Source organism: Salvia hispanica, chromosome 2, assembly GCF_029641045.1.
Source record: "Salvia hispanica isolate PSC_SH4W2 chromosome 2, Shi_PSC_v1, whole genome shotgun sequence".
Lineage (NCBI taxonomy): Eukaryota > Viridiplantae > Streptophyta > Magnoliopsida > Lamiales > Lamiaceae > Salvia > Salvia hispanica.
The window spans coordinates 54,558,189-54,571,625 of NC_142693.1; positions in this window are offsets into that span (position 1 = coordinate 54,558,189).

A 13,437-nucleotide genomic window follows, 5' to 3' on the forward strand; every position below is an offset into this window, starting at 1 on the left:
AGTATTTGTCATTCATGTCTTTACTTGATTCTTTGTGATGAAAACTTTTGAAATAAATTTTATGTGTTAAACTTTGTTGAGTTATTGTGCTTGAAATTAATCTTGCTCGAGGACAAGCAAAAGCTCAAGTTTGGGGGTATTTGATGCGAAGCATATTTTCTATATTATTCCCCTTAGTGCTTTACATTTTTATGTAATTATGACTCATCAAATTATTGTTTTCATCGATTTTTAGGTTGTAAAAAGCTTATTAGAGCTCACTCAAACATTCCATCGAACATTTGGTGTGCTGTGCAAAAGACAAGTGAAGAATTTTCGTTGAGGCATTTCATCGAACAATTGGTGTGCACTGTGTTTTAACACAACAAATAGCAGCTGCTGAGTCACCTCTCCAGAAACGAACCTCACGACTCAACCACAAACTGAACCGGCTCTCCGCCGATTGGGTGCCCCGACGAACCCGGCGACCCGCGGAAGTGCTTCGCGCAGCAAAGCTCCACCCGCCCGGGTGAGTTTCATACCAACAAATACACCCGCCCGGGCAGCTTCTTCAAGGCGTGAAGAGTCCAGAGAGGGCTGATTTTATGTCACCCGCCCGGATGAATTTTCAGCTTTGAAATATACCCGGCCGGGTAAGATTCGGAAGGCGTGAAGAGTCCAGAGAGGGGTGATTTTATGTCACCCGGCCGGGTGAATTTGTAGTTTCGAAATATACCCGGCCGGGTAGAGCAATTCTAACTGCATCTCTGCAGTTTCTTGGAGGTTGGCTGGGAATAAAAAAAGTAGACGAAGAGAGAGAAAGGGGGAAGACGAATCGGAGTGAGAAAACGGGAATTGGGAGAATTGGGAGTGGGATTGTTACGTGTATGGTTGGTGAAGTTGCAAAAGGAAGAATTCTCCAAAGTCAAGTTCATCATCTTCAAGCTCCATGGTTTCAAGGATTTTCATCTCTATTATCTTTGTTCTTAGTTTGATCATGTTAGGCTAAGAATATTGTGTTGCTCCAAACATGTGTTAGACAATGTAATTTTGTGATTTATCCTATGTTCGTTTCTATTTCATACTCGCTTTTACTACTTGTTCTTTGAATTAATCTATCTCTTTAGGTGCATCTTTAGTGATAGTTTTGCAATCTTATTTTAATGCCTCTTTAGCTTGAAATAAGATGGATCAAAGTAGTTTTGGATTATCAATTGGATTCGTTTAGATGATAAATTGATATTGGATGTTGAGCATTTTTGAAATCGTTCTTTGAATCTCGCGCTTTCGTAAGATTTCTAGAATTGTGGAACTTGGTTTTAAGAATAAGTGTTTAGCTATTCTTTTGATCATTTGTGTTTAGCATGTTTAGTGCCTACACTTTAGTTTGCTCTTAATTGCCCCGAATGTTATGATATAGAATCGAATATATAAGATAAATCCTCTTGTTGTCTACGATTGTTTGGAGTAACTTTCGTTTCTCTTGTGTAATTTGAAATTTAAACTTTGTCTCTTTTGTTTAAAAATCTTTCTCCAATCAAGAATCTACATTTAAAATGTTTTGTATTTTTAGTGAAGTTAGACAAACTTACCTTCCCTGCGGATCGACACCTTAAATTTCTACACACGAAGCTGTAATCTTGCAGTAAAATGGTAATATTTGGGTTAATTAATTGAACTTGAGTGCAAAATTATTTTGTTTTGATAGACCTAAAATTACACATCACCATGCAAGAAATAGTCACACGAAATGTCACCTTTCATGAGGATGTTTTTCCATTCTCACACCTATCTCCTTTATCTTTTCCCACTTCTCCTCAAACTCCACAAATTTCTGAACCCAACTCACACAAAGCAAGGCTAGTTGCTAAGGGATTCACTCAACTTGAAGGAGTGGACTTCTTAGACACCTTTTCTCCAGTGGCCAAACTTACTACAGTGAAGATGCTTCTTGCTTTGGCTGCTATCAAGGGTTGGTCTTTATCTCATCTTGACATAAATAATTCCTTTCTCTATGGCGACTTAGAGGAGGATATTTATATGACTTTGCCTCCTGGATATGATGTTGATTGGCAGTCTGTTGAAGGGGCAAATTCAGAATCAACTCTTGTGTGTAAATTAAAGAAGTCTCTCTATGGTTTAAAACAGGCATCAAGGCAATGGTATTTGAAACTTTCTGAAGTGCTAAAGGGTTTTGGGCTGCAACAGTCTGCCTCTGACCATTCATTTTTCTTTAAGAATGACAGCAATGGCTTCTTTGGGATAGTAGTGTATGTTGATGACATTCTAGTTGCTACTACTCATCCAGAAATGACTGAGGATTTCATGCTTTTCTTGTCACAAAACTTCAAGTTCAAGGATCTTGGAGCTCCTAAATACTTTCTTGGACTTGAGATTGCAAGAAACAAGAAAGGAATATTAGTTTCTCAAAGAAAGTATACAATGGATTTGTTGAGAGACACAGGAATGCTTGGATGCAAACCTTCTGCTGTGCCTATGGACCCTCTAAAAAGGTTGAGATTGGACTCAGGCACACCTTTGAAAGATGCATCGAAGTATAGAAGGCTTATTGGAAGATTATTGTATCTGTGCATCACTAGACCAGATGTGACCTTTGCAGTTCATAAGCTGAGTCAATATGTATCAAATCCTAGTGATGAACATTGGGAAGCAGCTGAAAAGATTCTCAGATACTTGAAAAGTTCACCTGGACATGGTCTATTTTATTCAAGCAGCAACAAAGTGAGTTTGAGCATCTTTTCTGATGCAGATTGGGCTGCATGCCCGGATACAAGGAAATCAATGACTGGTTATTGTCTCTTTCTTGGATCCTCAATGATATCGTGGAAAGCAAAGAAGCAGAACACCATATCCCGTTCATCAGCAGAAGCTGAGTATAGAGCCATGGCTCAAGCAACGTGTGAAGTAGTATGGGCAGTTGCTCTCCTCAGCGACTTTGGAATAAAGGTAGAAAAGGTTGTTCCACTATACTGTGATAATCAATCAGCCATTCACATTTGCTCGAATCCTGTCTTCCATGAGAGGACAAAGCACATCGAGATCGATTTCCACACAGTGAGAGAGAAGTTCGTAGAAGGTGTAATGAAGCCGCTACACATCAGGAACAATCTGCAACTAGCAGATATCTTTACTAAGCCCTTAGGAACGTTAGCTTTTCGTTCCATACTGAGCAAGATGAATTTTGCAAGTTTGTACAATCCATCTTGAAGGGGCATGTGAAAGATGATGAGGCATCGATGTCGACAGCATGGCCTTCCTTCTCATGTATGCTGCGTCAGCATCTAGTCAGCTGATGAGTAGACGTCTAGTCAGCATAGATATTTTGAAGAGTTAGTTAGAAAGTTAGTTAGAAGATATTTTTACTTCTCTTCTTAGCTCGTTGTATAAATAGCTATCTTCTCTTCTTTGTATGTTGATGAATCATTCTATGAAAGTTGATTTCATTCCTTCTTGGATCATATGAATCCTATTTGATATTTTCTACATACAACGACATGTTATGTGATTTGATAAGTGATGATTGTAACGATAATGCTTCATGATTGAATCGATAATAAACGTCAAGCTCACGAATGAATCGATAGTTATTTGTTTTAATTCTTCTATACATTTAATTTTGTTCTATACTAATTATTACTGGTTTATTTTGTACATTTTAAAAATTGGACTCGAATCTATTTTATACATAAAATTGTAGAAAAATAATTAATTCCAGCTTTGATGTTAATTAATTTGCATAATAAACTATGTTAACAATAATTTTTGAGGTATTCAAATTAAAGCTAATGAGAAATAAAAAAAAGTCGCAGTTACAAATAACAGTATTCATAAATAGTGTTAGCTAGTGGTTGTTCGGTTCATGAGATTAAATAATAGGAAGATACAATATGGTCATGTTTGGTTGTCAGGATTCTGTCTGGGAAAGTAATCTGATTCCTTAAATTTTAAATTCCTGTGTTTGTTTTGGTTTTTAATCAAACTGGGAAAGTAATCAAAATCCGAGAACAAGGGAAGTTAGTACAACTTTTCAGGATTCTGAATCCTAACTTTTCTTAGGTATTCTTTTTCCCAATTTTAGGATTCTTACATATTTAAGCAATATAGTATAGTTTTATTATTATTATTATTATTATTATTATTATTATTATTATTATTATTATTATTATTATTATTAATTACAATGTTTTAAAAATAATTTAAAATTATAAATCATACTTAATTTCACTATAATAAATAACTATAATTAAAATTATCATAATTATAACTATATTTTGTAATAATTCATAATAGTAATTAATAATTTATTAATAATTAAAATATTTTATATAATATAAATTGTATAATAAATAACAATTATTATATTTTATAAATTAATAATTAAAATTATCATAATTATAACTATATTTTATAATAATTCATAATAGTAATTAATAATTTATTAATAATTAAAATATAATTATATAATATAATTTGTATAATAAATAATAATTATTATATTTTATAAATTAATAATTAATGAATAAAGTCATAGTGCAATTTGAATTTAATAATTTATTCAATTATAATATCCGTAAATATTGTAATTATAATATAATAATTATTTATTATTATAGTAAATGAGTATAATACTCCATGTAACTATAATTATAATTATATTGTTATTATTATTATTATTATATATTATGATGGATAATCCATATTTAAACTATCCATCGTAGTAATAAATATAATAATATAATAATAATTATTATTATTTATAATTAATAATTTATTAAAAATTTTACAATATTATTCTTTTTAATAAATAAAAAATAATAAGTATATTTTCAGTTTGGCGTTTAAAGTAAATATAAATTTAAAATCTTGATTTTTTCTAAACACAAGATAGTAATGTTACTAGGAATTATATTCCCGGGATTCATTTTCCCAAAAATCAATTTCCTTGCCAACTTTACTTTCTCGCCAACCAAACATGGCCTATGAAATAAGTTAGGATGGCCCTTGTCTAGAATAGAATTAGTATTGGATACATAATGATGTTTGGTGGACTAGATTATGTGTAAGATAATTTATAGAGTAGTGTTTGGTAGATAAGATTAATACTGGTAATATTTATCTCATTTTAATAAACTATTAAAAATTGATTAATTTTAATTACATTTTAATAAATTATGAATTAAAATTTATTTATTTAATTAATAAGCTAATTATTATTGTTTAGTTCGTTGATAAAAAAAAAGTATAGAGGAAAAATTAAAAAATTATAAAATTTGAATGGAAAATAAATACAGAACATAAAAGCATAATTATAACACAAGCATTAGTACTTAGTCTTACTATTAAATTTTATTTATTTTTCACCACCTCCTCCATCACCATTCCCCAAACGTAATACTTTTATTTAATTTCATTTAATTAATATGGTTATCTATATCCCCAAATTTTTCACAACCCTTCTTCTCGTACTAAGTAACAGTGCACATCGGCCGACAATAACAATCCACACCCACATAATAAATCGATCAAATAATCTGCTGCACAGCAGGCGGTGCCGCGGTGCACGACAGGGGTGAAGCAGAGGTGGGAGAGAAGAGAGATGCGACAATTTTAGTCGAAGGGATTGGGCCCAGATGAATAGTCGCGAGATTAGGGTGAAAAACAATTAGTCAAGGCGGGCCATGATAAAAGAGACGTGGGCCGGCGGGCCAAGTGATAATTCTATCACAGCAACCGAACGCCGGATAATGCAGTGAGTAAGATGGAGTCAGGGTGGAGTAGCGGCATCCGAATGGGCACGTACGTGTATAAAAGAAGTACTAATATGTTGATTGTCCGAATATCTATAACAAAATTACAAAAACTATTTATACTAACAAAATCTGATTAATATAAGCCAATGTTTTAAAAATCGGACCGGACCGGCCGGTTCAACCGGTTCGACCGCGAACCGGAAGGCAGCCCGGTCCGATTTGCCTCTAAAAATCGTATGTAGGTTGACCCGCCCAGAATCGGTAAAACCGGCCGGTTGAACCGGTTAAACCGCTAACCGGAAACCGATTTACCTCATTTAAATATTTAATTATTTATTAAAATAGTATTTTACTTGGGTGGTGGGGCTATGCATTTAGATTAGGCGTCCCTTCCACTTCCCAAGCTTCCCACTTCCCAAGTTGTGGGCCATTGCTTATGTATTTATTTGTTTTTTTATTTTTGAACTCAATATTTATTGTAAATTCTTGATGCAAGCTGACGAGCATGCATGCCAATGTGTGGAAAAATACTTTAAATGCATTTGTGGCCCAAATCTTTTATTTTTGATATTTTTATAAGGCCTTTTTTATATTTTATTCACATATTTTATTATATATATTTAATATTATATAATATATATGTTTATTATATATTTCGATTCAACCAGTGGTTCGACCAATGAACCGGTTGAACCAGTGAACCAGTAACAACGCCGGTTCGCCGGCCAATCCGATTTTTAAAACATTGATATAAGCCAACTCTACAATACTAACTAGTATGTTTAAAATTATTAATTATATCTAAGTAATATGTAATTATTTTAAATTATTAAAATTTAACAAATAATATTACAAATATATAAAAAAAGGTGGAAAAAAAGGGAAAAAATACATCAATTACATGTCCGTATTCTTAATTTGACAATTATAAATTATTCATGCAAGAATGGTGATAAATGTAGTACATGTACTAAATATTTTTAATTTTTAAATTTAATTGAATAAAATTAGAATAAGTTTTATTATATGTTATAGTATTATTCTATAGTAAAAAAAATATGAAAACTTTATGCCAAATTTTTACATAATCTCGAGCTTAATTCAAAATAATATACAATATCAATAAAAAAATATTTTTTAAATATATACTGTTTAATTTAAAATGTTACTCCCTCCATCTGTCATTAGGAGTCTCATTTATGAGCGGCATGAATTTTAAGAAATGTTAAAAAAAGTGAGTGGAAAAAAGTTAGTGGAATAGGGTTTCACTTGTATATATTAGTTTTAAATGAAATGTGAGTGAAATGAGTTAGTGGAAGGTGAGACCTAATTACCATTTATGGTAAAAGTGGATCAGGACTCCTATTCACGAACGGACTAAAATGGAAAAACGGGACTCCTATTCGCGGACGGAGGGAGTAATATTTTTTTAAATTGTTGTTGAATAATTATTACTAGTATATAATTTATTTTATAATATTCCATCATTTCCCGAAAATAGACCAGTTTTACTATTTTGAGTCGTCCCCCGAAATTAGACAAAGTCCAAATATAAAAAGTTTTCACAACAAATAATAATCTTACACTTCATTTATAATATAAACTCCACAAATCACAATCCACTAACACTCTTTCTACTACATTTTTCTTCTCCTTTACTTTTTCACATCTCCATCCGTTCCACTGTAATTGAATCACTTTTTTTTGCACTTGTTTTAAATAAATATACCAATAAATAATTAAACGGAAAAATAATAAAGTAAGAAAGAGAATAACGAATAAAGTACAATTACGTGTCTAAATTTGACCAAAGTACTAGTAGTAATAATTTACGCAATGAATTATAAATACAAAGACAAAGCAGTTGATAAACTGTATGATACTGTATATCGCGAAGTTCGTTTTAATTGCTATACAAGCCATTGATATTTTGCTAAATTACACAAGTGGCCCATAGCGTCAGAATTTTGAGGCCCCGGGTTATTAATAAATTACAAATGGGCCCATCAAATCTTACGTGCTAAATCATCCGCTCAATCATGTCCAAACCCCTTTATACTCTCTTCGTCCCATAATAATTATCACTCTTTTCCATTTCAATCCGTCCCATAATAATTATCACACTTCATTTTTACCATGGTAAGTACGTTCCACATTCCACTAACTCACATCAATCACATTTTATTATAAAACCAATATTAAAAAGTGGATCCCACATTCCACTAACTTTTTCAACCAACATTTTTTTACATTTCTTAAAACTCGTACTCACAATAAGAGTGACAATTATTGCGGAACGGATGAAGTAGCAAATCTCCATCATGCATTGATTAAACTTCTTGTACTACTGCATTGGAGCTTGTTTTAAACCATACAAACTCTTCTTCACCATGCAAATAAGATTTTTTTTCCCTTCACCACGAATCCTTCAAGTTGTGTCATGTATAACTCAACCTCTAAAGCACCATGAAAGAATGTCGTCTTTAATATCTATCTAATGTAACAATTTAAAGGGCAATGTTTTTGCACGTGTGTCGTGTGCACGTGTCCTTCCTTTCAACAAGATTTATAGTTTCCCACATTTGCAACAAATGTTACTAAGTATAAGTGGCAAGAGAGGGGTCGAACCACAGAGACCATGGACCTACTCGAGATTGTTTCTATGACATGGGTTTGGTGTTAGCCACCACGCCTTGAGCACTGGAGTATGGGACATAAACACTAGGGTGGGAAACTTAATCTAAACTAAGCGAGCATGAAATGAAGTATAATCCTGGTGTCGGAGTTGTCAATTCCTCCACCGAGACTACAAAGCTAAGCTAAACATCTAAACATCTAAACTACCAAATGCGAAAAACATCCAAGAAACACGAGTAAATAAATCATCAACATAAAAGTAAATCAAAGCAGTAAAGAAAGCAAGGATCCAACATCGGAGTCGTCAATTCCTCTGCCAGAGCCATTAAATCTAACTAGAAAGCACGGTATGAAGGAGCTTCTAAAATGGAGGCGTCAATTCCATCGTCGAATCAACCAACACACTGTAAACCTGCACTAAAGCATTGAAAACATAAAATTAAACCAAAGCTTCATAAAAACTGGAAATAAATCGAGATCTAACGGCAGAGTCGTCAATTCCTCCGACGAAACACGGGATCTAACTACAGTATCTCAAAAGCAATAAATAAAGCAATGATCCAACGTCAGAGTCGGCAATTCATCTACCGAAACCATTTAAATCTAACTAGAAAGCAAGGTGGTGAAGGAGCTGCTAAAATGGAGGCGTCAATTCCACCATCGCAACGACCATCACACTGTAATTTTACACTAAAACATTGAAGACATGAAATTAAATGTAAATAGGAAATGAAATAACCAAAGCTTATTAACTTGAAATAAGCGAGGCCTAACGCCGGAGTCGTCAATTCCTTCGTAGAACCCATTAAATCTAACTACAAAGCGAGGAGGTGAAGGAGCTTCTAAGATGGAGACGTCAATTCCACCGTCGAAACGACCAACACCATGTAAATCTACACTAAAGTCTTGAAACACATGAAATTAAATGTAATTCCGACGTCGGAGTCGTCAATTCCTTCGTTGGGACTACGGAACTAAGCTGAACCAAGCTAAGAGAATTTTCTACCTAAGCTACTGTAGTGTTGAGTGCCTCTTCCTTATTGTGGAAACCTTCTATTTATAGAGCGGCTTCAATCTTCAACCCTAAGGCATCTTCTCATTTGAGTTGACCATTTTACCCTTATAGTAATGATACAACAGATACATCTTCATGTGTGAATTCCTCTTGATCAACTTGTTCAACTTGATCAGCTCATGTCTTTGTGTGTGGCTTGATCAGCTCAATGTCTTCATGTGGAAGCTTGATCGGCTCATGTCTTCATGTGTTGGCTTGATCAGCTTGTGTCTTCATGTAGTGGCCTGATCAGCTCACGCTCCACTTGATCAGCTAGTCTTCTCATGTGGTGGTGGTGGCCTGATCAGCTCAGCGCTCCTCTTGATCAGCTTGTCTTCTCATGTGGTGGCCTGATCAGCTCAGTATTCCTCTTGATCAGCTTGTCTTCTCATGTGGTGGCCTGATCAGCTCAGTATTCCTCTTGATCAGCTTGCCTCCAACTGATTAATTTGTCTTCAGATTTGGCCAATTTTTTGCTCCTTCTCCGAGTTGATCAAGTTGTTCATGCATTTTACCGCTTCAACACTTTTTTAGCTCATGCACACTTAAATTCACCATTTTTTCGCACATGACACCTATAAAACCATGCACGAAACGAGCCTCATCACAATGGATTTTATGCAACTACCATACTCAACACTAAACGTATAGTAGTTAGTTTCACAATCAGAATAAACAAATGTATAATCAATATCCATATTGTTGCTCAAATCCCTTGACAACCACTATAGCCTTGTCGTGCTTACTACTATCAGTTTCACCCTTAATTTGAATACCACTCGTCATTAAGGAGGTGAGAAGCAAACTCGTCATCGATAAAAATTAACCTTCGCGGCTTCGCTTATCATCATCTTATGCACTCTAGCTCACCACTGTTATTAAGTACTAACATATAAAAATTAGAGGGCGAATATCTCATGTCACTCTATAGTCGGTCTAGGCATCAGATATTCAATGGTGGAGTGTTTGAATCTTCTTCAAACACTTCTTTAGCATTTTGACTATCCTTGCTCCTACTCGAGATTGAAATGTTTAGCTTGACTACTTGGGGCTCAAAACTGTGGGAAATCGATGCCTCTAATCTGTCAACATGCGATACATGTTCATTCCAAACCACATCTTTATTGCAAATAACCTTCCAGTCCAGCTCATCCCATAGTTTATAATCAAACTCATCGTCTTCATAACCACTGGACATACAATTAATAAATTTGACATCTGATAAGGCTAATTTCATGCATTGGTTATGGGATAAATTATGTGATTTCCCGGGCTAACAAAGTTTTATAAGCCAGGTGTGTAGAGAAAATGCCAGCCCCAGGAAGAAAGAAAGGATTACATGGAGGAAGAAGCTGGCGGGAAAAGTGAGCAAAAAAAGGGAAGAGTACTAGACGAAGGAGCATCCACGAGGACGGAAAAATGGGAAATATTAGGAAGAGTCTAGAAGCTCCACCCCTTATAAATAAGAGCATGCATTCAACATGAAGCGAGTCCTCTTTTCTGCATCATCAGCTCTTAGCTTAGCTTTTCCATTTCTCTACACACACACTTTAGGGGAATCATTGAGGGGGTTCACATTCCAAAATCAGTCGTTGTGTAACACCGTCTCCAAGGGAGGCGAAGATACAATCCTTTTATTTGCTTTTGTTTATGTTTTGGATTTCCCGAGTCTTCGCCGTTCGAAGCTCGGTCGTGTTTGTTACATTCTCGCTGGATATTGCGTTATTTTGCTATGGAATTTGCTACTTTGGTTTCGGTTATGTTATTGTTGCATTATCTGTTTGTTTTTGGTGGATATTGTTGATTGATCTGAGGTGGAGTTTAAATTGCATGGAGATTTGTAGTTGATCGGCTGAATCTGGTTGAATCTATGAAGATCGAAGATGGAAATTGTGTTGGATTGTTGTGGATGGCTTGGATCCGGAGTGGATGAAGCATCCAGCGTTTAGATCTGTTCATGCTTGCATGGTTGTGATATTTAAATTCTGTTTACTTGTTTACCTCGTCTAGTAATCGTAAATCTGCTTTAGTTTCGGTCGTTAATTGCGTTAATTGGTTTAATCTCATTTGCCCTGTTTCGATCTTTGCTTTGTTCTGTTTTTCTTCTGAAATTTCGTGATAAAAGTTAGAGAAGATGATGTTGCTGTTAGTTAGTCCTTTAATTGGTTAATCTGCAGCTTTTCCGTCGTACTATGCCGTTTAGGGAAATGGTCCCCACATGCTGGTCGTCTCTGTGTCTAGGATAGTTTAGGAAGCCGTTTACCAGGTCTAGTAGTAATTTCAAGCACATTTGGTCATCATTATGCATGTTCTGTTATCTCTGCCTAGATTTAGCTGTTAGGATAGAACATTTCATTTCCTGAGTCTAGGAATTAAATCTCAACCCCGAGAAAATTGCATGGCAGCAGCCAAAAATAGTTTCCAGGTCTTTTAACATGTTTACTTACGCAGCTGTCTCTGTGGATTCGATCTCTGCTTCCCTGTACTAATCATTTTAGCATAGCGGGTAACCCGAGGATTCTCTGAGTTCCTAGACCCAGTGTCTAGTGGGATCTCTGGATCGGGGAAGTTCCATTTTACTCAGCAATACACACTAAGCTCTCTATCTCTCTCTCTTCAACATCCAACTTATTTCTTTCAACAAAACTAACATGAACACAAACAAGACAAAGATCTTAATATTCAACCATGCAATTTTCACCATGTTCCAACAACGAGAACCTATGAAGCGACGACATTTGATATATCCACTGTGCCAAAAAATACCTCTTGTGATTGTGAACTTCGCCACCTTAATGATAGAGGGTTGAGGAAGGGAAAGTCCAAGGACATTAGGTCGAGGCCATGGCCATTTATGGAAACACGTGAAGGAGACGAGTTACACAAATATAAATTGTCGCAAACATTGAACACATTGTTTTACGATTGCTATGCAGGAAAAACGAGTTCGAATCCGGGCATGCAGATGTGTGAGTCCCTTTAAAACTATAAGGTCATTCACAAACAGGGTTGCATTGCACCTCCTCTCCCTTATACGACCACCCAACAAACTCTCTTACACGGCTAAATTGTGCCGCATCGCGATTTATATTTTAATTTTTTAATTTTTTTTAATTTTTATTTAATGTATATTATTTCTCTATAAATATCCATATTTTCTTCTCATTTTTCACAGCTCACTTTTTGTTTTCATATTTCCAATTTTTTATGGGTTTTTGGCTTTTTAAACCAAAATCTTTCCCCGAATTCTAATTTTTCCCATGAACTATGAGATTTGTTTTTAAAACTACTAACTTTCATTTTGTTAAGATTTTCTCAACCCGACCCGAATAATACATTTCTGGTAGAGAAGTTGTCGAAAAAATGACATGGACGCCGGATACAGGACCCTAAAACGACGTCGTTTTACGACTCAATCACATTTAAACATTACCCAACTCACCTAAAATCGAATTCAGCCAGCCAATTAAACCCTAAAATCAAATTCCGGCATCTTCGTTCATATGCTCAGTTCAAAATCAGGCGTCTTCGTTTGATCTCAGGTAGGTGAGGAAGTTGCTTTTGGGCATCCTCGTTTTGGGTGTGCCGGCTGCGGATGTCCTGGTAGTGGGCGACCTGGCCGTTAATGACAAATAGGATTAAAATTGACATGTAGACACTCGGGTTTCGCCGTTGACCCGCCAGGGGAAAATCCTAACGAAATGAAAGTTCGTGGTTTTAAAAATAAATCTCATAGATCATGGGAAAAACCGGAATCCGGGGAAATGTTTTGGTTTAAAAAGCCAAAAACCCTTTTTTTTATCTATCAGTCTATCGAGGAGTAGGAGAAAAAAAAAAGAGGTTTTAGTTTTTAAATTATGATTTTTATGGTTATTAATAGTAGTTTTTAGAATTAAATTGATGTAACTTTTTATTTTCAAGTAACATGAAATACTTTTTCTTGTTAAGATGAAATTTGGACACCAAATTAAAAAGAGACATGGAGAAATTAGGAGC